General features: G+C 36.9%; 1 protein-coding gene across 1 annotated transcript in view; it reads left to right on the top strand.

The window, feature by feature from the left end:
- The window catches only part of DACH1 (dachshund family transcription factor 1), a 460,057-nt gene that overhangs the window by 214,173 nt on the left and 219,786 nt on the right, over positions 1-26,098 (top strand). The window lies entirely within an intron of this gene.

Raw genomic sequence — 26,098 nt, 5'->3', positions numbered from 1 at the left:
TGGTTTTATCTTTGTGTAGAAAGTGTTTAAAAAGTAGCTTTTTTCCAATGTGGCTTATATAACCTCTTGGAGAACATTGTCTTCTGGAATAGTATTTGAATCTGCTCCACTGCCTCTTTTGGAGTTTTTCATGACTTAATTGTATTTATTCACTTAATACAGATGCATCTGTGTCCCATTCCCAATAGCAAGCTCCTCATTTCATCCTCTGTCACTAAATGCTAACATCTCATGCAGTGCTTAGCTCCTACACACTTTTATTCAGTTTGGTTCCTATGGTTACGTGATGTGATTCCTTTTAACAGAGCTTGCAGTATAATCATTATAGTTTTTATTTGTTGTGGTGGTGCAGTTTCTGCTCCCCTGCATATATATCCATTCACTTATAAGCTGTTTTATAATTATCTCACTATATACACCATCCACAAGATGTCTGCATCTCTCTTAGAGGTTGGAGTGAGGTTTTGAGGGTTTGTTACAAAGTGGCAAATGTTTCATCTGTTTTTTGTTTGTCAGTGTTGGTAGCATGGTAGTCTAATGTGATATTTCTTCAGATCCTCACATCTTTTGATCAGGCCATTGATTTTGTGTGTGTGTGTGTGTGTGTGTGCATTTCTTCATCTTTAAATATGATCATATTGTAAACATCTTCTGCTCTCTGAAATTAAGTAGTTTTGAGCATTTGTTTTTCTGATTGGTTTTTCCTTCTCTTAGATTCTTGCGCATTTTTAAGTGATGCATCTTCCTCCTTCCTCTACAAAACAAAGTAGAGTAAAAGAGACAAGTTTAATTTGAGGTCCCTCTCAGACTTTACTCTGTGTCCTCATAACTTCAGAAGTGTTTGAAGTGCAACCATGTTCTGGCAAAATCATTAGATTCATTTTAAACACCTGTATTGCTGCTACAAATTAGACAGATTTCTTTTTGCCTTAACCCTTAGCACATTGACCAGTCCTGAGTTTATCAGGACTGGCTAATTTATTGGGTTTGTGGGGAAGTCCATTAGGCAGTGCCTGTTTAGGAAAAAATAATAACTAAATGCTGATAATGGAGAAGCTGCAGCCAGGCAGCAACATAAAGGGGATTTGTGGGACTAGCCCCACTAGTTACTTTCCCACCCAGTTTAATGATGGATTCAATTTTAACGATGTTATGTTTTGTTTTAAACAATTTGTTTTGTACTAAAATGAAAATTGTACAAAGTAGCAGCCTGGTTGTATTCCACGTCAGTTTACTGTGAACAACATAAAATAATTTCTTCTTAATTCTTTAAAAGTAAATAAATCCTTTTCTTCTTTTTTCTAAGTGTCCTCATACCTTACTCAGTATCTCTCCAGTATCTGTTATTCCTTTCACACACACACACACACACACACACACACACACACACACACACACACAAATACTTAGATCTATTAGAAAAAATCCCACTGATTGATAAAACTGATAATTTCTGAGAACCCTTTAATTGTTAAAACCTGCCCAAACCAATAATTCCAGAACTTTTGGACAAATTGCTACAGATTCCCCTGCTCATGCCCTCTTTGTTTTGTCTGTTTTCAAGTGGAAAGAGTTGGAAAATGCAGGACCACCTCAATAATATTGTGACAGGAAAAGATAATATAAACTGTTAGCTGCTGCATAGTGAGCTAACAAGGCTAATCACACAGCACAGGATTCTTAAGAGTTTGTCAAAAATGTTGGGAAACTTTCCTAAACACTTTATAAAATATTTTGATATTTGAAATTATTTTTTGTCAATTTCAAAGTTTTATTTTTTCCCTGTTATTTGCAAATTTTTTCTACATTTTATTTCTTATGTGGTTTAGACTCCATAGACCTGCCTACCTCTAGGAATGCTGTGTCAGGCTCCAGTGACAGACATCATCTTGGTGCTGGGGCATTCAGGGTTCCATCACCACTCTATCTCTCTTCTGCTGGAAATCCACCTCCTACTGCTGCTGCCCATTCTGTCTTGTGTGAGGAGCCATCTGTTCAGAGAGCCAGCAAAACCTGGGCCAAGAGACTTCTAAGGGCAGATACTAATGCAGCTTCATGGTGGAGAGGCAGCTAGAAGCAGCAGACAAGGGGACTACGGGATGGTGGGCATTGTATCAATACTGAGCATCTTATTTAACCACTTAATGAGTTATACAGGGTAGGTCACACTTCTCAGAGCTATTGTTTCAGGCTCTCTGCAGACTCAGATATCGGATCTTCACAACCCTGATAGCTATAGACTTCTTTCCCCTTTCAAATATAGGCTTGGATTCTGGGGTACATGATGGAAACTGGGAAACATGCTGATTTTCTATACTACAGCATGCCTTCTGGCCCTAACTTAAGCTCTGGAAATGACTTTGGGATAAAATTCTGCAGTCCATACTTAGGTAGATATCTGAGTTAATGCTCAGTTTCTATGACATGAGGCAAATTTTAATCAGTAATCCATTTGTAAAAGGCTCTGTATTTGTTTACCAGTCTTAGGAGACATCTAATCCAACATTAATTCTGGTTCTTTATTAAAAGTGAATGTTTATATTGTGAAATCAGTTGGTCTTGGTTATATGAATGTATAGGAGGTTGAACAAAGAAAAACTGTAAACTATTATTAAAGAACGTGACCGTGTTAGAGAAGTAAGGAAATTCAAAGTGACACTACTCTGTCTGGTATCCAGGACAATGTGCCTTCTTTACTTTTCTGCTTCACAAAATGTATTTTTACATTTGTGTATTTTCCTGTTAGTAGAACTTCCCCCTCCCACCTTTTTTTCCTTTAAGGAGGGAAGAGAGAAAGCATAGATTTGTTAAAGTGATGGAGTGATTACATGTTGTGTACATATACATATTATTTAAAAAAGAAGGATTATTAAATTTATGGTTGCAACTGCTCTGGATGAGTTATTCATGCATGCCCAGTCAATGGAACTCCACTAAGGCATGGGGGTCTGCAGTGGCTGTTTATGGTATCCGGGCCTTACTAAGCATTGGACATGTGCATTAGCCCTTTTCTAGCCCCAACGCATTAACACATTTTAATTTTGATTCTAAAATACTCTGCAGCAAATGAAGTGGTAATGGTTTAAAAATTCCACATTTTAAAGAAAATTAAGTTCTGTTGGATTTACAGGAGTGCAAACAAACACCCCCCTGAAATTATTACCTTTGATTGTATTCCCTCATGGTTTGGGTATGATTAAACAGATTTAGGGTTTTTAAAAATTATATAAATGACTGTAGCTTAGTTGTAGATTCCTTGTTGGGACACACTTTATCTTGAAGTTCATTTAAATGATCAAGTTTTCCCCTGCCCCCCCACGATGTGAATTTAAATGGAAATTATGACTCAATCTTAGTCCTCTGTGATATAGCTTGATAATAATTCTCTATCAATAAAATACTATTTATTTTTAGAGGAAATACAAATAAAATCAAAAATTTGAACGCCAATGCATAGGTTCATTGTTTTTATTTACTAGAGATCTGGTCCTGCAAATATGCACAAGTTACTTCACTTATTATATATAGATATACCCAGCTCATAGAGCTGGAAGGGACCCTGAAAGGTCATCGAGTCCAGCCCCCTTCCTTCACTAGCAGGACCAAGTACTGATTTTGCCCCAGATCTTTATGTGGTCCCCTCAAGGATTGAACTCACAACCCTGGGTTTAGCAGGCCGATGCTCAAACCACTGAGCTATCCCTCCCACCCATTGGGACCACTGATGTAAGAAATGTTCCTTGTAAGAGTGTGTGTGCAGAATTAGGCCCACAAAACTTACAGTATGATTTAGTAGATTATCATTATACTCATTTACTACATTTAAAACATTTGACGATATGTATTCTGTTTTAAATATAAATAATAAAGGTCTTTTTTTTCCCTTTTATAAGAAACTTTAAATTTGACACATACACAACTGAGCTTACAATCTGGCCACTTTGAGACCCTGATTTTTCTAAAGTCCCATTCCATTTAATTCAATGGGAATTTTGCCTGTGTTACAACTGCAGGTTTGGGCCCTTAGTGTTATGTATACACTTGTATTTTAGTGCTTCAGTTATGCTCTTAAACTTGTACATGGGTTAATGCCCTAGGTCTCCTGCTGCTTGATATTTAAGCAATCAAAGATTTAATCTTGCTCCAGTTGAACTCCAATATGAGTTTTGCGCTTGGCTTCAGTTTAAGCAGGATCAGGCCTTCAGTGTTGTAAATAAGGATAAATAAGCATAAACATATTGCTAATTTAGGATGTTCAAATAAACTAACATTATCCACATCAATATTTTCTGAAGCAGTCCTTCTTACCCAGGCAAAATCACTGAATCTCACCATCCCATATTAAAAATATAATGTAAGACTCTTCTAATTGTTAAAGAAACAATACTGCTAATAACTCTGCATCAATTCTTCTATCAAGTATACCAGAAAAAATGAAGGCAGTTTTTTTTACAGATAACAAAGACAAATTTGTTTCCAGCCTTTAAAAGTCATCTTTAATCAGTACCAGTGGTGAGTGAATTTGGAAATGTGGTTATCTGAACTGGTGAGTACTGAATTCCATCTACCCAGCTAAAACTGCCCTGTTAAAGAACGTGCCTACGTTATTTCATGGTATAGTGTCATTTTTTTTCAGTACTCTGTGGAAATATTTGAATTTTATAATAGAAACAACTTGCAGGAAATATTCAATATTTCTGAATAACTGGTAGAAAATCAGAAATATTGATAAAGGGCACATCTGGCCTTCATTCTGCAATAGTTGGGAAGATCTGATTTTTGTTCATTATACTCTTCAGTCGTGCTATTATCTGTTACTTTGGTGAGATCTTGTTAGCAACTTCATTAGATAAGAAGTGGCCTCTAATCTTGATGTCCAGCTAAAAGCTGAATGTTTAGAAGGATCAATGTTAACTATGAATAGTAAGTCCTGACTCCTAATTAAAGAGTCTAACTCTCTTTGCCATTTAGAAGCTTTATTATTTCAATGCTCATCAACCTAGATTAGATAACCCATCAACCACTAAAGAAAAAGCTTATTTTTCATTTTTGTTTAAGTGAAGGTATACCTTATAGTCCATTTAAAAAAAAATCCATATGCAAATGATCACTTCTAAGGCTACAAATTGCTTTTTGCCTTATTTTGTCAGTATTCCGAGTCTCTGAATCCATGTTTCCCTGCTCTGTTTCATAGGGAAATCAAATTGGTTTTGTGATACATTAATGTTTTATACAATATTCCATAGAGAACATTAAATAAAAAGAAAAGAAAAAGGTTGACCTCTAACACCTTCACCCATTTCTTATGTCAAATTGGGAAATGTTGAAAGCCCTATATGGTCATAACCCTTCTATCTAACTGTGACCCCCCTTAACATTAAGCAGGTGACTCGATTAAACATAAATCAGGCATAAAATGCCCTGCATGAGGCAGCACAGTGAATCAAGCAAATTATCAAATGGCAAAACTCATTCTGTGCTCTGGGCAATGTAAGCTGCCAGCACTTATACATCAAAACTTCACTCAATGTAAGATTGATTTTATTTTATTTTGTTTATTTTAATTCCCTTTAGCATGCTATGTTACTCCTGTAAAATGCTGTCTGCATCATTAGCTTCCTAAGAAATGCTTTTCTTTTCTAGCAAAGGCTGATCACAATCTTAAGCAAAGAAATCTATCTATGACTACATATGCTATAGTCTGTAGTGCATGCTAGTAGAGCTGGTATGTTGTGTAGTGGTACTGAAACTCAAGCTTCTGTGACTGTATTGATTTGCGTGTGTGTGTGTGTGTGTGTAACTTTATCAAAAATATGAGCACCAAAGGAATAATGTAATAAAATTGAAGCACAGTAGCCATTGAGGATATTTTCCAGTTCCAGTAAAGATGTTGGGATTAAAATATGTAAGTCCAATCTTAAGGCTGGAATGAATTTTTATGTAAGATGATACATGTCTTCCTTTCACAGTGCTTTTTATGCTGCCTTAAAACATGTCAAAATAATCCCCAGCAGAGGAGCCTAAAAGGAATGTCAGCTCTGTGGTTATGTAAATTGAACTGAGTGCTTTACAGCAGGTTTAAGATTTTTATAACTCAAAAGTTGTTAACAGCCAGCTGGTTTGTATCTGTTTTTTATGGTTATTCTTGTCATATGCAGCCTCCACAATTTTTAATTATATTTTATGGTATGTGTTTTCCCTCCTCTTGAATCCCAGAGCCACTGTTTGCTTCAGATGATATTTTCCACTGGGAAGAGAACAAGCATTGCTTTGGGACTCCATCATTAGAAATACTGTTGTATAATTACTTATCGGTAACAGCAAAGAGTGTGAATATCATGGAACTCACCATTGCAAATATGTAACTTGCTATTCCAGTACAGAAATCTAGATAATTCAGCATGTCTAGTTAGTAAATTTTGCCTGCCGCCCCCAGCTAAAAATAAATAAAATGATGATCATGCCTCTGTTGTCTTCAATTTAAAAAAACTGATTTACAGTTTTTATTGTATTCATCATGCAAATTAATCTTTTCTTCACAGTTCAGTTCTGAATGCATGCTTTGTATTTAGAAGATTTGATTACATTGCATGTTTGAGATCACAATTCATTTTGTATCATAGTTCGCAGAAATACTGTATTTATAATGTAATGAATATAATAGAAGTACTGGATAAGATTGCTATTTTTTTTTTATTCATAGCAATGTACTTCAAGAGGTGGCTTTATTCATAACTGGAGATACAGTAATTGTAAATATCCAAAAGAGAATATCCTTTTGATGGAGTTAAAAATAACTATTTCTCCTTTACCAAAAACACACCAAAAGAAACAAAATTACAGAAAACCCGTGACTTAAAACAATACTTAAAACAATAGACCAAGAATATTTAGTTATACATTATGGTAGATGCATTACCAGAAAGTCCTTATTCTTGAGTATTTTACAGCACTTTGTTAGTGTTTATCCCTTCAGTGAAATGAAACAGACTGGTCTCTAATTGTTTTTAATGGCAGCTCCTCCTATTGAAACACCTCCTCTCATTTTGGATCTAATGATATAAGAGCTGGAGTCTTAAATAATTAATCATGAATGTAGAGCTGCCTTGGAAATGCTTAGCGGATTCAGATACTTTTTAAACATCAAAACCACATGAATACACAAGATTATTAATTTTTTGTTGTGCTTTGTGGGAGGTATGTGAAAATTAACACTTGCTGATTAGTTACAGTATACAGTAGACAAATACCTGCAACCAATCCTCATTTAAAAGTGTGTATCATGCAGTGTGAGGAAACCATGTGTGCGTTTGTATTATATTCAAAACATTGATTTATGTAATCCAATTTCATTACTTTAACAGGCTAAAATCAATATAAGTATTATCATCAAACTTAATATCTTCAGACATTATGACTCTGTAGGACTACTTGTATTACACAATATTATCATATTTAAGCTTTTGAATGTTAAAGATTAGGGAATGTTTATTTTGACCCACTTATGCTGTAATAGCTAAGAAATGTATTCAGTGTTTTTGGCACTGTGGAATCTAAATGTCCTTTTGTACTGAATTTGGCCTTAAATTATTTTATGGAACTACACATAGTTACGCCAAACACTAAATATAAATTCATATAATACAGGTGTGTAATGTTAATGGTTATACATTGAGATAATACCAACTTAATATTAAAAATGACAGAATATATTAAAGAAAATAAGTTAACTAAATAATAGTCAGGATTGATCCTCAAAACCAGTTCTCTTTTAAAATTTAATTTTCCATGTGGGTGAAGTATGAAGTCTAAAAGGGATCCTGGCTCCATTCAAGTTAATGGGAGTTTCTTCATTGATTCCCCCCAAGGATTTCCCTAATATTCTTTTCTTTAACTGATCAATGAAGAAAAAAACAAAATAAATTTCAACTTGCAGCATTTGCCCCATAGACTGTAACCAGAGCAGGAATACTACCATAGGCAGTGTTGCATGTGCACAGGTTTATTGTCCTGACCATGCCAGAAGAAATACAGGAGGCAGTGGATTTGGTTTAATTAGACCACAACTTTATTCACTTAAAATATCTGGGAATGCCCGGCAATAAATTGTGCAGGTCATCATTAGTTCTTTAAGTGTTTCCCCCTACTTGGTGGCGGGGGACTGCCATTAACTGTCCCCTTCCAAAGCTGGTGCCAGCCAGCCAGTTGCAAGGCCCCACAGCCCCTCCCACTTGTGTAATAGTAAGGGGGCTGGCACAAATTGGGAGGGGTTTGATCCCTTCTGTACTGGACATTAGGAGTCCTAAACCTCCCTTGCCCAACTTCCTTAAGGGATGCGTTCCTCTAAATATCCTTCCAATCCACTTTGTCTGACAAACGTATGCTTTCCATAATGTGTACCTGCACTGGACATCTGCCACGTTTTTTAGTTACTAAAGTGCAACATTTTAACCTAATCTCCCTGCCTACTCCACCAGGTCCCTGACCAGCTGTGGGGAAGGTGAAAAAACCCACCCTGCCTAGGCCAGTCTGGCAGTGAGGGAAAAATTCCTTCCCAGCCCCAAGGAAAAAAACAACCAGCATCATGCCCACTCGATTTTACTCTGATTCCATGGGAAAGAGGGTAGATGTTGCCAGAATGACGGCAGGGGATAAAGCTTCTGCAGAACTGCCCGGGGTATAAATACCCCTCTTGACTGGTCACCAGGAAGGGCACTACCCCCCTCCTAGTCCAGCCACTTCCTGTTCCTCCCTTTTTTGTCCAGGTAAATTTTCCCTTTCCTCCTCCTCTGCCTACAATAGCATAGGGGCCTCTATATATGGGCAACAACTCCTTGTCTTCCAGCCAGCCAGGGACTCACCACATATAGTTGCAGTGAACTCATTTGTCTGGATTGAATGAGATGTTTTCTGTGATCTTTCATGAAATAATTCGCTGCTGCACTTATTAGTTAAAGAATAAACAGAGAACCATCAACTTCATACCTACAAGGAAAACCACTTTTAAGATAAGTCACTTTTGAAGATCTACAAAACTACGATTTTAGAACTTAAAGCTCCTCTCCCCTCTCATCCCCCAATCCCAGGTCAGTCTGCCAGAGCTAGATCTGTTAACCTTCCAGGCATGCTGCAAAGCCAGTCTTTACTTCTCTCTTCTCTAAGGATGTTGAGAATGATGTGAGGTGAGAGAAATATATTTATGGATTGTCCTTGATTTGTTTATTTTGGTTTTTTTTAATTTATGGGATGTGAAGAAATAAATAATGTGAAGAAATAAAAGGAACTAATCTTTCCTCACAAACCTTGTGCAACGTCCATTAGCTGTTCTGTGTATCTTGAGAGATACTCATACATCTCAGTTGTCTCCAGGATTCAATAACTTCCTGCCTTTGAACTGAGCTTCTGAACAAATAAGGGTTTTTAAATGTCTTAAAATTTACTTACAGATAGTCTGCAAGTAGGTTTAGTGAGCCCAAATCTGTGCTGTAAATCTGAAGTAAATCACTGTCTTTCATTTAATTTATTTGTGGAAGACCCAGCTCTGGGAGCAGAACTTGACTTAAGCACACCCCCCTTTAATTAAGGACTACTGGCTTCCTTATTTGGGAGTATTGTAGCTTCATTTAGCATTGGATCTGAAACCAGCTCACCCTGGTGATTCTAGGATCTTCATGATCATAGCATTGTAGCACTTTATATTAATGATCACTAAGAAGTAAATACAAATAAAAATATTTATTTTCTCATAGTGTCCTTGAACACAAGGTCATCTGGGGAACAAATTGTCACATATGTTTGCTCCTATCTGAATAGATTAGGAATTTGTTAGCTAATCACATTGTTCCTCTTTCCAACCCATTTTATACTGTGTGATAGTTTTATGGCACAATTAGATTAGAAAATAATTTTTTAAATCTTTAATATCCTGTTTTGCAGAATGCAGTTTCCTTCACATTCAACAAAAATAATTAATCACATTTTAAAAAAAACCATTATTTTCCTTCTTGATAACATTTCAGTGATTCAGAAGGATTGTATTTTGTATTCCAGCAGAGCTAATGATTATCAAGTTGTAACAGGAGGACAGAGAATGTCTGGTTTCAATAAAGCCCCAACCACCATTCAAGGAATTTAAGATTCTTCATGAAACATCTTACAGTGAGAAATGTTTAAATATTTTTGGTCATTCATAGAAAATTATTAAAACCTCCACTGTGCCCCTCCCTGCATCAAACTGTCAATGGATGGAACACAAACATCATTTTTTTAAAAAATAGTCCAAATTCTAGAATCCATTAAGTTGTAGGGTTTTTTGTTTTTGTCTTTTAAATCTTAACTATATTATTTAGGTTATTTCATTTGAGGTAATAGCTTTTATTGGACCAACTTCTGTTGGTGAAAGAGACAAGCTTTTGAGCTTACAGAGAACTCTTCTTCAGGTCCAATAAAAGCTATTACCTCACTCACCTTGTCTCTCTAATGTCCTGGGACCAATATGGCTACAACAGCACTGCAAACAGCATGTTAAAGATTTTTTCTGTACGTGCTGAATTTAGGTGCCATTTGAAAGCAGTATAAGAGATGCTCTGTGCATTTTTAGAACCAATGAGTGCACAGTTTATTTTCAACTACTGTCTCAACCCTTAGACAAGTTTAGTTATAGTACTAATCCACCACTTGTCAGAGGTGGATTTAGAACAAGTGCTAATAACAATATTGGATATGTTTCTTTTTAATAGTTTTGTGCAAGCATTAAGTAATTTATCCTTACAACAAACCCTGCAAGGGTGAATGATATAATTTCTACTTAAACACGGGGGAAACTGAGAGATCAAGTGACTTACCTGAGATCATACAGCAAGTCCAGTGGTAGTTTCTGTATTAGAACACATGAATCTCTGCATTAAAGTCATATTTTTGTCCCACTAGATTAGTCTACTTCTCAATGATTGAAGTAGGATTTTTCTGACACTTCATCAGACACTGCCTTGCCAATTGACATTTTGATCTGTTCTCAGATTATTCTTACTCCCAATTATGAGTTGTTATAACACAGAGAACAATTGCATATTCTGTGCATAGTAGAAAAACAAAACCAAATAAACCTGTGCAAGTAATTTGGGTGTCAGTAGCCCCGTGTGTGTGTAGTTACAGGACAGTCATATAGGTCTGGGGTAATGATTTTCTAGGATTTCATTTACTGAAGATAAATCAGAAGAAAATGGCATCCAGGAAAATAAGGCAGACCATCAGCTGCCTAACCCTGTGACTGACCTAGAGGCATCTCTAAAGCTGCCAAAATAACTGTTTATGGAATCTGTCAAGAAGCCAAATGCTGCTGGAAAATATATCTTCCATATTTTTGCATCTGGATCTAGTATCTGACGAGAAAAGGAGGTGAACATGTGGTACAGTGTTCTTGGGTAAATGGTGCCCTACAATCCACCATCAACTAAAAAAATATTGGCACTGCACTTAGGATTTGACACTGTTAATACTTGTGCAAAGATACTAACACTAATAAAGGAATGATCTTTTGGCACACATCTAGGAAGCTTGTAACATGAACTTAGATCTGACAGTTTATTTTGTTGGTGTTACCTACTAGGCATCTGCAACTGCAATTGCTGTAGGTACCAACTGTATGTGTGAGGTTTTTATTATTTTTATTTTGTTGTATTTTTAAATTTGTTATTATTACATCATTGAGTGTGAGTGGCTGATACTCTAATATTATTCACAGAGACAGTGATGTCATTGACATCTATTATATAAAAATGGCATCTTCTCCAATTATTAAACATTTACATAAATAATTTATTTAAAAGACTGTGTATATTCATATCTCCTAGCTTCCTGTATATAATAGGGCTCTCTATGAGGTAATCTTTTTTTCTATAATGCAATCATCCTACAGTACAGTACATTCCTCATTTTATATCCTTAGATATGAGCATGTTAATTAGTTATAGTTGAAAGGGCAAAACAAACAAACAAAAACCCTCTATTTAATTTTGGACAAAATTTTGGTGCTGTGAGTACTTTCTTTTTAAGAAACATCTGAAAGCACAGAAAATCTACTTGTCAAAATTCTGATTCATAAAACTTTGTGAACACAGAAGTTAATGGTACCATGTCACTTTCTAAATGTCTCCTTTGTAGATTGGCAATTGAGAATGTCAGCACTATAGAGAGAGACAAAATTATAAACACACACTTTTCTGATATGGAAGAGTTTTGGATTTGAGTATGGTACTATGTTTTGCAGAAATTAGGGATTCCACGGATGGTGCAGGGTTGTATGTAAAATATTGTTGTCTGCCAGCACAGAATCATACAGATTCATCCATCCGTCAGAATAACTCCTACTGTTCTAAACACCATCTTATACTATACTGCCCATTGGTTACTGTGCAGTTTAGATTAAGCACAGCTTCTTGAAGAAATGCAGACCACAATTCCCTCTCAAGCTGTCGTTATAATAGTAGCTCTGTTTTGCCAAACACAATAGTTTCACTCAGCCCTAGTGATCTGGATCATTTGATAAGTTGGACACAAGCAAACTATGTGTTTTTAAATGGCTTAATGCAAAATGTATATATCTAGGAACAAAGAACATAGGCTATACTTATGGAATGGAGGACTCTATCCTGGGAAGCAGTGACTCTGAAAAAGATTTGGGGGTCATGGTGGATAGTGAGCTGAACATGACTTCCCTGTGTAACATTGTGGCCAAAAGGGCTAATGCAATCCTGGGAAATCTCAAGTAGGAGTAGAGGTTATTTTACTTCTATATTTGACACTGGTGCAATCACTGCTGGAATGCGGTGTCCAGTTCTGGGGTCCACAATTCAAGAAAGATATTGATAAATTGGAGGGGATTTAAAGAGCCATGAGAACAATTATAGGATTAGAAAGCATGCCTTGTAGTGATAGACTTGAGCTCAATCTATTTCGCTTAATAAACAGAACAGTAAGGGGTGACTTGATTACAATATCTACCTGGGGGATCTACCTGTAAATATCTACCTGGGGAACAAATATTTAACAATGGGTTCTTCAATATAGCAGAGAAAGGTATAACACAGTCCAATGGCTGAAAGTTGATGGAAGACAAATTCAGACTGGAAATAAGGCAAAGATTTTTAATAGTAAGAACAATTTACCAAGGGTCCTGGTGGATTTTCCATTACTGAAAATTCTTAAATTAAGATTAGATATTTTTCTAAAATACAGGCTCTAGGAATTATTTTGAGGAAGTCCTATGCCCTGTATTGTACAGGAACTCAGACTCGATTATTGTCCCTTCTGGCCTTGTAATCTATGATTTCATGGAGTCAATGAATCCATGAATCCAAGCTTGGAGCAGACATATTCCATGTGACCCATGTGTCCACTCAAAAGTCCCCATGCAGTTTGAATACTGCAAATGCACAATGAACTTCTTCAGTCATTGGCAGAAATGTGGCTAAATTTTATAGCATCTATTTTCAACTGTAAGTGCATCCAAAATTAAATTAAATGTTTATATATTCTATCAAAAACTAATTCTCATTCTTACAAAATGGCTACACATCATTACCGAACAGCTTAACCGTCCTAGTATAAACACCAATTCTTAATAGTAATTACAATAGACAGTCCACTCCTACTCTTTCTCCTGCCGTTAGCCCTTCCTCTCCCTAAATGGCAATGAGAAAGGTGGTTTTGTAGCATGTCCAGAAGGTTGGTGTCTGGGTTTTGGTGGATCACCTGGAGAAGCAAGTTCTAGCATCAAAGGTCTTTAAAGGCAGTCCCTGCCCTTTAGAACTAAGGAGAGTCCTGAGTAAGCACCTCCACTGATTGCAGCTGTGGCAGCATAGTATGGGAGAGGGTCAGTCCTTGAGGCAACCATTTAATGTTTGTAGGTTTAGAACCAACACCTTGAACTCTATTCAAAAGCTTATTGGCAATCATTGCAGATTATAAAGCTACAGCGTAAATGCTCCTTGCGAGATGTTCTGATTTACAAGCTGGTAGCAGCATTTTTGCTTCATTTTCTGAATGGTCTCATGTAGAGCAATCTATAAGTCACAAAAATGTGGGTAATTATGGCAAGGTCTACATACCAATGAAACGGTAACTCTTACACTTTCCTTGCCATTTGCAAGATGTGAATGTTTATTGAAAAGATGCATGCACTCTCTGAAACAGGGTGCTGATAAGCTCTTTGTCCGCTGTTCAGGTTGTTTCTTCCAACTAACGATATTACCTCTGTTTTCCTGACTCAGCCTCAGCCAGCCACTCCTCATAAAACTCCCAAACTCTTACAGACATTGGACAATCCATTTCATAGCACTAGCCAGGTTGGTTGTGATGGAGATACTGGACTATAAGATTGATTTGCAGCCAAATATTATAATTATGTATTTGTACAACTCTTAACCATGTGGTAGGTTCCTCAGAGATATGATAAAGGAGTACCTGCTCTGAGTAGTGTACAACTTGGAATTTAGACATGATATAACTAACGAGGGCAAGCCACAAATGATGGGGATGGGTCAAGAGAGCTCATGTCCGATCATTGTCTCATATGCATATTGAAAGGGAGGAGGGAATAATTTTGAACAATTAATACATTTGAGAAAATCATGGTCTGCTGATGGACAATTCACAAACAAAAAAGGAGACAGAATTAATCAAATTATTTGTTGCAAATTATGCTTCCTGTTCCACTTGTAACTAACTGAGAGATTTTTCAAAATAGTGTATGTGCAAAATGTATACTGCCATCAGACACTGCTGCCTTCACATTCTGGCCATTGTCTGATGCTACTAACTCAGGTGAGAAGTGCTGACATCAACTCTGTTCTGATGGATTCTGTCATCTCCAATATTGCTAGCAATGTATGTGTGATTTCTCAAAACTACACATGCATAGCATGGCATACTGGTAGTTTCTACTGCTGCCAGAAATGATCTTGTGGTCACCAATGTCCATATATTCAGCATACTTTGTACTGGTCCATTTGTCCTTAGTGAGGTGGACCACTGCACACACGTTTATTGATTTCAAAGAGTATAATAGCTTTTTTGGAGTATTTATGATCTGTTATGTAAACCTGAATTTAGTATAGTATTGCACTTTTCCATAATGTTGAATGTTGTGACATGAATGCAGGCAGGAGTTAAAAATACTATTATGGGAAAAGTTACTGCACATCTACTATAACCCATATTCAGATATTAATGACATATGCATTTTAAATACCAACATTTCTCAGTTCACATTTTGGTTAAGGGTCTTCAAAATTTCATTCTATAGTGACAAAGCTGTTTTAAGTTACAAAATAAGAGCATTTGGTAATCTCAGCCTATAATCATCCTATATAGAATTCTTCTTGACATCAGAGGGAGTTTTTTATGAAGCCGTTTATGATAGCAGGATCAGGTTCTCAGTCTAGAGCATAAATATATAGCTGAGGTGTAATCCCTGACAATTGGTATTTATAATAAAAAATATAGCACTATGGTATGTCGTTAAGATTATTCAAATGTTGCACTATTCATCATGACTTACTGCTACTCTTAGTACCATTATTCCTTACACTGCAGTCCAAACAATTCAGTTTTACCAAAGTTCTAGGAGAAGATATACATATAACATTGTGCACTTGGCTAGCTGCATCATACATTTTTTAGGGGTTGTTTGGTTTTTTAATCTTCCTCTTCTGCATTACTTATTGACCAATGCCAGAGCCAAGATAATGGGCTAGATGGGATAGGACTTTGGACTTGAATTTGGTATTCTAGTTTGCAGATGGTAAATGGGCCAGTAGGATTTTAGACTTTACTGTGCTGTTCCACTTTGCAAAAAGAAGGGTGCATAGATGGTTGAGGGTTGTCTGCAAGAAGCTACTATTTTGTCTGCCAGCATAGAACTACATAAAGTCAGTCAATATAACACCTACTGCTTTAAAAGTTCTATCTAGTCCAGTACCTTGCCTCTGGTACTGCTCTATACATAATAGATCAGAGGAAGATTAAAAAACAGAGATACCCAAAGCCCTAATGCAGCCAACTTTCAACACTGTAAGTGAGTGGGGTAAAAATATCTTCTGACCCTTGTAAGGGATCAGTTTACGTTCTGAAGCATGAGATTTGACTACCCTTATATCATTGTTTTAACATGTGAACATATTGCCTTGAAACAATCAATAGTTTTTCTTGTTAAATGGAATTTTCCTATAATTAAAATGCTCAAGTGTATCTTGTGTATCAATACTGTAAACAGGGAGATACAAATAGTAAAGTATTGTAGCTGTAGAAATGGTCAGCATATTTTCAAGGTTCATGTCTTCTCTGGGAAGAATGATTTACTAAATACTTGCAACATTTTCTGAACTTCTCTTTGCAATTAAATTTGTAACAATGTTTTTGGCTAGGTTTTCTACAACATTCAGTGTAAGGGATCTTGAAATTATGTCAAATCTCTATCCTATTTTCAGCTACACATAAATGTGACAGAAGAGGAATTGAGATGGTTCTTTAGTGATGGATATTAATTCTTGCAGTATATATCCAACTTTTTATGCTGCTAATGAATTGTCTTACACAAACTTCCTTTAAAAATCCCATTAAGTAGTAGTCTACACTTTAGTTGTCTGCTGAGGATGTACTAACACGTAGCTGTGATCACATCTCATCTTAGTTGTGCACGTAACTGTCTGCATCCCTTCCTAAAACCTTGCATTCTTATGCTCCTTCCATGTACCTCTATTTATGAGTGAGTAATGCTGCTTTCCTTTGTTGGGAAGGGCAAGACCCTGAAGAACTTTTGTAGCTCACCGTCCTTATGCATGGTTTAACTAGAAATACTCTGTACTTTCCCTAAAGACTGAAAAGTTGTTTTGGCCCTGATTTTACGTTGTGTAGATGTAGGGGAACTGCTTTTTCAGTGTGGAGCCCCATTGCACATAATGAGGCCAATTGCATGCTACAAAATCCAGGACTGGTATGTTGTGGTCCAGAGCTAAAATCCCAGCCCTGAGTCTACCAACATTTATGCAAATAAGTAATTTAAATTTAAATGTTACACATATGAGTAGTCCCATTGCAGTCAATGGGACTGTTCAAGTGAATAAAGTTACTCGCATACATTAAGGGTTTGTGGGATTGAGCCCATAAATTGCAGAGAGACATACTTCCACTGGGCCACCAGACTGCCTCAACAATGTTTAGATATTAGTTAATCAAAGAACTGTGTACCATTACACCAGGATCTGTGTCAAACTGTGGATTAGGTTAAAAAAACCAACAAAAGCTCCTGGTGATTGAAAGATTATGAGTATTTAGCTACATTACTGCTGTTACAGGCATGAACATGTCCTTTCAGTATTTTTGAATTGTAGCAATGTTACAATTAATTAATTATGTCCATCTAGCTAGAAATTAGACTAAAGTTAAAGAGTTTTAATAAATCCTTTTGATTTTTCTTGATCTCCTTGACTGTGTAAGTATAAATGAAATATATTTTTAACTAGATTCTTTTAAAGAAAGTGCTGCAGTTAGTCAAATGTAAGAATGTTTTTAATCAAGAAAATTCATTACATGTCAATAATCTCAGTTGTATCTCTATCATGATATTCATGTTTTTAACCAGTAGTAACAGAAAGAATAGTACTATGAAATCATGAGAGAATGCACACAAAAAAGCAGCGAGGAACTTCTGTTTGCAACATTTATGGGGAAGTTGTTCCCATAACAAATCATTTTGTTAAATAAAAGCTATTATTGTGTTCTAGCAATGCAAATGTAAAACAGAAAATTTGTCTATTAACATCACTGTGTCAGTGTATAAACAGCACTTTTTTTTTTTAATTTTATAAAACATTTGGCTAAAAAGATTTTGCACCAGGGTTCAACACCTACAGAAAACATTTTTTATATTGTTCAAAGCTGACCCCCTTTTTTTTTTTTTACAAAGGTTTTATCTGCACTTTTTCATCTGTTTAGAAGCATACATTTTTGGTTAAGAAATTGAAGACAATCTCTTTGTCTTTTTTTTAAGCTAGGGAGGTTGAGATAAAAAAGAATGCCTGCTTTAAAAGTCACACATGGCTGTAATTTAAGATTTTTTTTACCTCATTGTCCATAACAGTTGAAAGAAACCTTCAATGAAAGTTTATTAACTAGGCCAATGCCTGAGGCAATAAAGGTTCATTTATTACCAGTTTCTTGGCTGTTTTTCTTCTTCTATTTTTCAGTTAAACTCATAGCGTAAGATAATACTTCACAAAATTAAACCTTTGACCTTCTGTAGAGTTAAGTCTCCTTTGATTAGATAAAGTAACAATTTATGGTCCGGCATGAGGTTGCACATGAAATGAATAATGCAACAGATTGAATGAGGACTGAGAATCTATTGCTTTTGAAGAGATGACTGTTGTTTAAGAAAAAAAATGTTCTCACTTAATTGTATTGTTTTGATTCTGCATGCACTTCAGCAGTATTTCAAAATGTTCTAAGAAAATTCAGTAAAAGTTAGGCCAGCACATCTACGCTATATTGTTTGATTCTGCCAAAAAATACTTTGAACTAAAATCAAGTTCACAGATTGCAAAAAAAATGTTAAAACTGAAGGCTTTCAGTATTTATTATGGTATTGTAATTGATGATTTCACCTTCAACTTTAAGAATACAAGTGAATGAAATCACAAAACTGAACAATTTTGGAGAATAACTGCCCATTGATTCTGTAAATGGAATATACTACTGATGAGGGGATTAGGTTTTCACTTTATTTGCTGAATAATTTAATTTTTCTCTGAGCAGCTCCTATGTTTAACAAATGAACAGCAAGAGCTATATAAAGATCTCAGATCAAGTAATGAAATCTTAACATTTCTATCAATTTTATTTTTAAAAATATATATAAGGGCATGCTCTCCTGACTATTTTTAAGCAAAATTCCCTATATCCTTCTATAAGGATTTCTGGATGGGACGAAGATGGCCTTTAAAGTGGTAACTACTCACTTCTAAATTAAAATTATCTATTTCTCTATAGTAGTAGTACTAATTGTTTGGACGCTTGATGACTAAAAGCAAAAGGGGATTTGAAATCTTGAAGCCTAGTTGTTGACATTTAACTCTTTTCTGCCTTATTTGTTTGTTTTAAATGCATTAGCCACGCATCAAAATTCATAATGCAACTTAAATATAGTTACAGGAAAAACTTGATTAGATGTGGTTAAAAACAGATGGCCTGATTCCCATCTCGCTTACAGCAATTTTTTAAGTCTGATGACTTCACTGAGTTACTTCAGTGTATGCAAGATGAGAATTGGCCTACAATTTGTAGAATTTTAACAATTGATTGAATTTCTCTAAACACTTGCTGTGGAAATTTAAGTAAGATACTAATTATTAACCTTTTAGTCATCGTTACCCTCTAATTACTACAGCAGTCATTTTTTAATTGTTTGAAAACAGATTGGATGAGCAGTAAGAAATGTAAATCCAACAGGGGGAATGTACAGTTATAAAGTCTGATGGAGAATTCCTTGATCACTCAGAAATTGTAGTTATGGGAGTTTTGGGTGTGCAAAGGCTGTTGGGTTAGGTTGGACTGATCCATAATGTTTAACAAAAAAAAGAAGTGTGGGTTACTCTTAAATTCCAACCAACTGCCTAAATAATTTGAAGTGGAAAAAAAAAACTTCTGCTAAGATTGAATGTATTTTAACAGAACATTTGAGTACAATCTAAGGCTTCCCATTCTGCAGCTTGTTCTGTGTAGTCAGACCTTTGTCCTAGTGCAGATCCCCCATTGCTTTAAGTATCTGCCATCACAGAACATAAGAGCCTAAGTTTCTGATACGGCTTTATTCAAAATCAGTGGAAAAATTTCCATACTCTTCAGTTGGGAGTGGGATAATAGGTCACTTGGTACGCCTATACAGTGAGTGGCAGTGTGTCTCGGAGCCTGGGTTAATAGATTCGGGCTTGCAGGTTTGTGCTACAGTGCTGTGTAGACATTGAGACTCTGACTGGAACTCAGGCTCAAACTTCAGAGCCCGAGCTCCAGCGCAAGCCACAATGTCTACACAGCTGTTTTTAGCATCGTAGCATAAGCCCTGTGAGCCCAAGTCTCTAGACCCGGGCTCTGAGGTCTGGTCTATACTACCCGCCTGAATCGGCGGGTAGAAATCGACCTCTCGGGGATCGATTTATCGCGTCCCATCGGGACGCGACAATCGATTCCCGAATCGGCGCTCTAACTCCACCAGCGGAGGTGGTAGTAAGCGCCGCCGACAAAAAGCCGCAGAAGTCGATTTTGCCGCCGTCCTCACAACGGGGTAAGTCGGCTGTGATACGTCGAATTCAGCTACGCTATTCACGTAGCTGAATTTGCGTATCTTAAATCGACTCCCCCCTGTAGTGTAGATGTACCCTGAGGCTTGCTGTTATGGCCTGCTGCTCACTGTGTAGATGTATCCTTAGAGCCTCAACCTGCACCATTGAAGTCAATGGGAGCTTTGCCATTAACTACAGTAAGCTCAGGATCAAGTCCATAGACTTAAGTCCTGTATTTCTTACTGAGGCAAAACTGCCACTGTGCCTGACTATTACCTACATGATCAAATCCTAAATTAGATCAAGAAAAGAAATTAATTATTTTCAAGTCCGTGCAGCTGAAATAAACTTAAAGAAAAAGGATTAAGTATTAATTTGAAATACAGAAAAGGCCTCTATCAGAACTTAGAAAAGATTTGGATTTCTTCCCACAAGATGGATAAAATATTTCTGTTTGCTGAAATGAACTTTCTAGCAAATAGAGGGAATGAAATGTAATACCAGCCATTGACAATTTTTTTTTTTTTAGCTTTTTACTTGTTCTATGTTGCCCAAGGTGAGATGGCGTGAAAATGCTAAATAAAAACCTACAAACATTGGGTGTAAACTAAAAAACAAACAAACAAACAAACCCCCAAAAGAAACCTTTGCAGTTAGCAGATTGAAAGGGTCATGTAATTAAAGAAGAATTACACAATCCATTTACCTGTCTTGTATAATAGAAACAGTATTTCAAGTTTTCCCTATATAATTCTGTAAACATCCATAAAGAAATCTGTATTGCTGTGCTGTATGTCTGTTTGATTCAGTTGTCAGTTATTACTTTAGGGCTTGACTCTGGAATCCTTAGTCATCCAAATAGTATTTTCGCTAGTAGTCCCACTGAGTTTGCTGGAAGTATGTGTGCGAGGACTACTCAGATGAATACAGTGTGTACATACAGTCTTTGTATTTTTTACTGATTTGATTGGTTATAAACTGCTCACATTGCCAAAACTAGAATTTGGATAAATCCTTCCTAAGCAGGCAGGAGCACATGGGGGAGGGCAGTAGCCTGTGTCAGACATCATCACTGGTATCAACTTGGATGCTCTTGAATAAATTTGCCAGCACAGTTGTCAACTTTCACAATAAGCCAGAAATCAAGCTATTCCCATTTCAAAACAAGGACAAAACAAGCCAATCCCTAAGAACCCCAACACTCTATGTGACTAGATCCCCACGGTGTGCAGTCTGGGACTGTGGTGGACCCGCTGTGCATCCCTGACTCTCTTCCCCCCTTGCCCCTGCTTGCCGGGAGCTGATAAAAAAAAAAGAAGCAACAAGCTACAACAAGCAACAAGCTACAAGCCCAACAAGCTATAAGCCAAAAACTAGCCAACAAGCAACTCGCAAGCCAATTAAGCCAATCACAAGCCCGATTTCTGCGGGGTTTTTTGTGGGTTTGGCATGTCTGCTTGCCAGCACAGTGGGTTGTTTTCCTGAGCATCTTGCTAGAGAAGGTAAACTGCATTTCTAAGGTCTCCTGCCAGGAAGAAGTGATTCTGAAGTCTTTGGCTTGGTTCATTCATTTCTGTGCCCTGGAGTCCCACATGTAATAGGCCAAATTTTGGTCTCCTCATGAAACGCTGCTGACTTCTGTGGAGTTGCCTGGGTGTAAATGAGACCAGAATTTGGCAGGAAAATGCTGCGGATTATATTTGGTAAAGGAACTGAAAAGCACGTTGGTTAAGATATTGAACAGCTATGAACACCCAACAGGCCAAAGCAGCCTAGCAGTTGCACAGCACACCAAACCCCTAAAGCCCCAAGTACTGACAAATGCTGGACACCAGACTGTGGAATGTGCTGTGACTCCATGGCTTCCTTTTTCTGAGCTGAAGATTGAGCTTTCACTAAGCAATACTTTTCCTTTTCACCCAATGACAAAACATGTCTCTTGCAACCAGGTACCAATCCTGCATGTCAAATGCATCCTTTCCAGCCCTGTGCTTGAGTTTTGAAAAAAAAAAAGATGTTCTCCTATACCGCTCTCTGTGAAACCTTAGTGACTGTCTGGATTGTTCCATAACCTTTGCTTGTAAGATCCATGTGCCAAATATGACTATTTAAATTTCTGCACCTGCCCCTTTTGTCCAGTCCTGTGAATTGCTGTTCTAAACCAGCTAAGAGCACTGAGGGAGATTACAATGTGTTCCCCCAGAGACCAGGAATTGGCAATTATTTCTTCCAAAGATGGTCTAATTAGTTAATAATACAAATAAACATTGCAGCTAATTTCTCAGTTTCTAGACCTCTTTACCCCGCTTAGGTAAGAGATTTTCCAAATAGCCTTGGCATCAGTATGGATTAAAAATTCAAATTGCATTTAAATTTACTATTATGTTTTTAAAACACATTGCATAATTATGACAGCAATTACAAACTGTGTAATTATTGGAATGTAGCTCTTACCAAATATGTTTATTTTAAAATATGTATGATTCCAAGAACATAAAATTGTACTGATGATCAACATTTGAGTGGCAGAAGGGAGAAGGGCTTTGTAGAAAGAGATCATTCACACTGTTTCTTTTGGTGGTCTGCTTCTAGCTGAAGTTAAGACATGAGTTCCTACTGAGGCTTGCAGGGCTTTCAATTGAGTTATAATTCAAGCTCACAAAGCTCTTACACGACACCTTGAACAGACTTTTGCCGATGAGTCTATAGGAACTGTCAGGAGCAAGAAGATTACTTCAGGTCCATGATTGTTGAATTGAACTTTACTTTTTGATGTTTTGCTTTTTGAATTAAATTGTTGGACAAGATTAATTGCACACAGTGAGAGCTTTAAATGAATAGCTGTGTAAAGCATTAAACTTCTAAGTATGTCTCATGGGAAAAAAAGCTAGAAGGTTTAAATGAATAAATGTATTCAATGCATAAAATGTCTAGGCTAATTTTTTAATTCCTTTGCTAACATCTTTTATTGAAAAAAACATACTTTATTCATCCATCTTAGTTATATTGCTGTGGTTGTGGTAATTTAATATTCCTGCTCCTTGCTAATCTTCTGGTTCAACAGAAGTAAACAATAGGTTTCATAAATTAAAAATACGCTCTTCAAAACATGTTTCTAAAGATAAAAAACAAGGCTGTAAACATTTATGACTGAAACAAACTAGATTGTTCAAATCCTGCCATGATGTATCATGTATATCAATATGGCACTGATATCAGTTAGAATGCAAACAAGGTTTTAAATGATGTCCCCCTTCATTTCAGCTGGAGAATCCGCTTTACACCATCTGCCTATCAGATGGTTAGGAACCAGGACTGCGTATTAATGCCACATGTTCGATTTTCCTCCCTCTTGTAATGGTTAGATTCATATTGCTAATAGCTGTGCATGAGCACTGTCGATGAAATTTGTGTGACGGTGGAGTGATGAGATAGTTATAAAGCTGCCTGTCTTACTGAATAATCAGCAGGAAGAATGCCAGACATAAACAGCTTATCAATTTTAGAATATTAATGATAATTGCCATTGACTGGAATCTATTGAGTATTTTGACATGTTTCTTTAACTTTTCAAACAAATATTAACAGAGACTAAAGTAACTTATTATCTGAGCTATTGAATATCCAATATAGTTCTTTTCCATTTTAAATTGCCTTTAAAGGTGACATTTGGTCATCTAATTTTTGGAGATGCAATTTGGATAATGAAAAATGCGGAAGTACTATACTGTACCATTACTTTAATCTCTGCATGGCTAGGAAATTCCCAGGCAGCTTGGTGTAAGAGAGTAGGGATTAGTTTGGTGGGGGTGGGGAGAGTTAAACAACAATTTAAGACATTTCTTGACTCAGCTTGAATCATATTTTCAGAATTTCAAACAATGGAATAGTAGCTGCTATTTTGCAGAATTGTGCTCTCTGCCCTTTACAGTACATTTGAGAGTCATCTCTGGAGAGGACTTGAGATAAATAGGGCCCTCTGTTGGGGAGAGACCTTGTCTTGTAACAGTGGTTGGAATACATCATGGTGCAGATGGTTGGCTCACGATCTTGCATGGCACTTATGTCTCATATTGTGGTTATGAAAGGTGTGGAGAGCAGAGTGACAGCGCAGGAGTAGTTGTGCTAGAGTGGAATTACTTAGGGGACAGACTGTGCTGCAGTCTTGAGCACTATCCTCAGCTTAGTGGATTTCCCCCCCATCTGAACCCTGTGCATTCATCTGCATTAACCCTGGTATTTTGGGGTTTCCATGGGTGAAGTGAATTTGATTCGGTAGCAGGTTCATGCTTAAAATTAGCAAAGTGTTCCTGTATCAGTCAGCTTTGCAATTATGTAAGAGAGAGAATGAATATAGGAGTTCAAATTCTGTCTTTATTTTTTCCCCCTTTTTAAGAGAAAAATATGACCACAAATAGAGTTTTGGTAACATCAGTTTAACAGCATGTGTTTGAGATTTCTAGTCCTCATACAAAAGCCTTGACCAATTCTAGAGAATAGCACTGGAAGAGAATAGGGTTGCATATTGGGGTATTCTGATGCAAAAGAAAATTTGCATTCATTAGGTATGCTGTATTTGGACTTTTTTGGTAAAAGACTGTTCTTTAAAGACACTAGCTATAGCTTGACAATGGTATTAAGAAAAAGGAAGTGTAGGATACAAACACAGGATACAAATGTAAGTTCAGAGGTGCATCATCCCTTTTCTGTGGCTTAATTTAGGAACCGTAACCAAATCTGTATAATATATAACTTCATATCCTTCCTCTAAGATAAAAATATCATTGAAAAGCATCCATGTTATTGTATTAGTCAGATCTGAATATGCAAGCTTCATAGTAGTAGTAAATATTAAAACAGGTTTATGTCTGTTCACCTTGTTCTTTGATATTTGACATTTGGACTCTTTCCTACTGCCTGAATAGCAATTTTGTAACTAATATTGATATAACTATACAGAAAGTAATTATAGTGTAATTTATAATTCCACCAACACTTGGAGGCATTAAGTGACCCCTCATTAGAAACAGCAGTGGTGGTAGCAGGGGGTTCTCCAATATTTACTCCAGCAGGCAGGGGTTATCTGCTTGCTTGGGCAGGTGGGCTGGGCCTGTGCTGCACTCTTCTCCGGCCCAGACCCTCCCGCCCAGAGTAGTGAGTTGTGGAGTTAACTCCCTTTTGAGGTGTGTGAAGCAGTTCACACCTCAGAGAAATAGTTTAAGGCTGTCTGCAGACTCAGGCAGCCATCACTGTACTAGTTAAACTTGGATGCTTTTCTTTGCATCCAGGAGGGCTAGAAACTTACTTAAAAAGAAGAACTGAGATTTTGCCCTCATCACTTGTTTCCAGGTGCTGGGACCTAAACCCAACCCTGTAGTACCTTTGCTTTGCTAAGGGGGAACAAGACCCCCATCTCTGCCTATTAGATCCAGGGTGGGATTGGGAGAAACCAGATACATGGAGAGGTGTAAGGAGTGGACACCGCTCCCCAACACACCACACAGAAGAAGAGGGCTGGTGCAAAACAACTGTGAGCATGCCACCACTGGTAGAGGGCTGTGGCAAAATTCTCCCTTTGCAGAAGCAAGAGGGGAACAGGAGAGGAACTGTGAGTCTGTGAATTAAAATTTCTCCCCTGGGCTTCTCATGGCATGACACAGCTATGCACTGCCCCATAGTCAGGGCACTGGACGAAGGCTGAATGTGGTGTGATGAAAGCAAATTGGGCAGTTCTACCAATCATTCTTGACAGTATCAGTACC

The sequence above is a fragment of the Terrapene carolina genome, unplaced genomic scaffold (genome assembly GCF_002925995.2).
Source record: "Terrapene carolina triunguis isolate 2854851 unplaced genomic scaffold, T_m_triunguis-2.0 Scaffold21, whole genome shotgun sequence".
NCBI classification, from domain to species: domain Eukaryota; kingdom Metazoa; phylum Chordata; order Testudines; family Emydidae; genus Terrapene; species Terrapene triunguis.
Note: the sequence above shows the minus strand (reverse complement) of the source record. Positions and strands in the feature narration are given on the sequence as shown.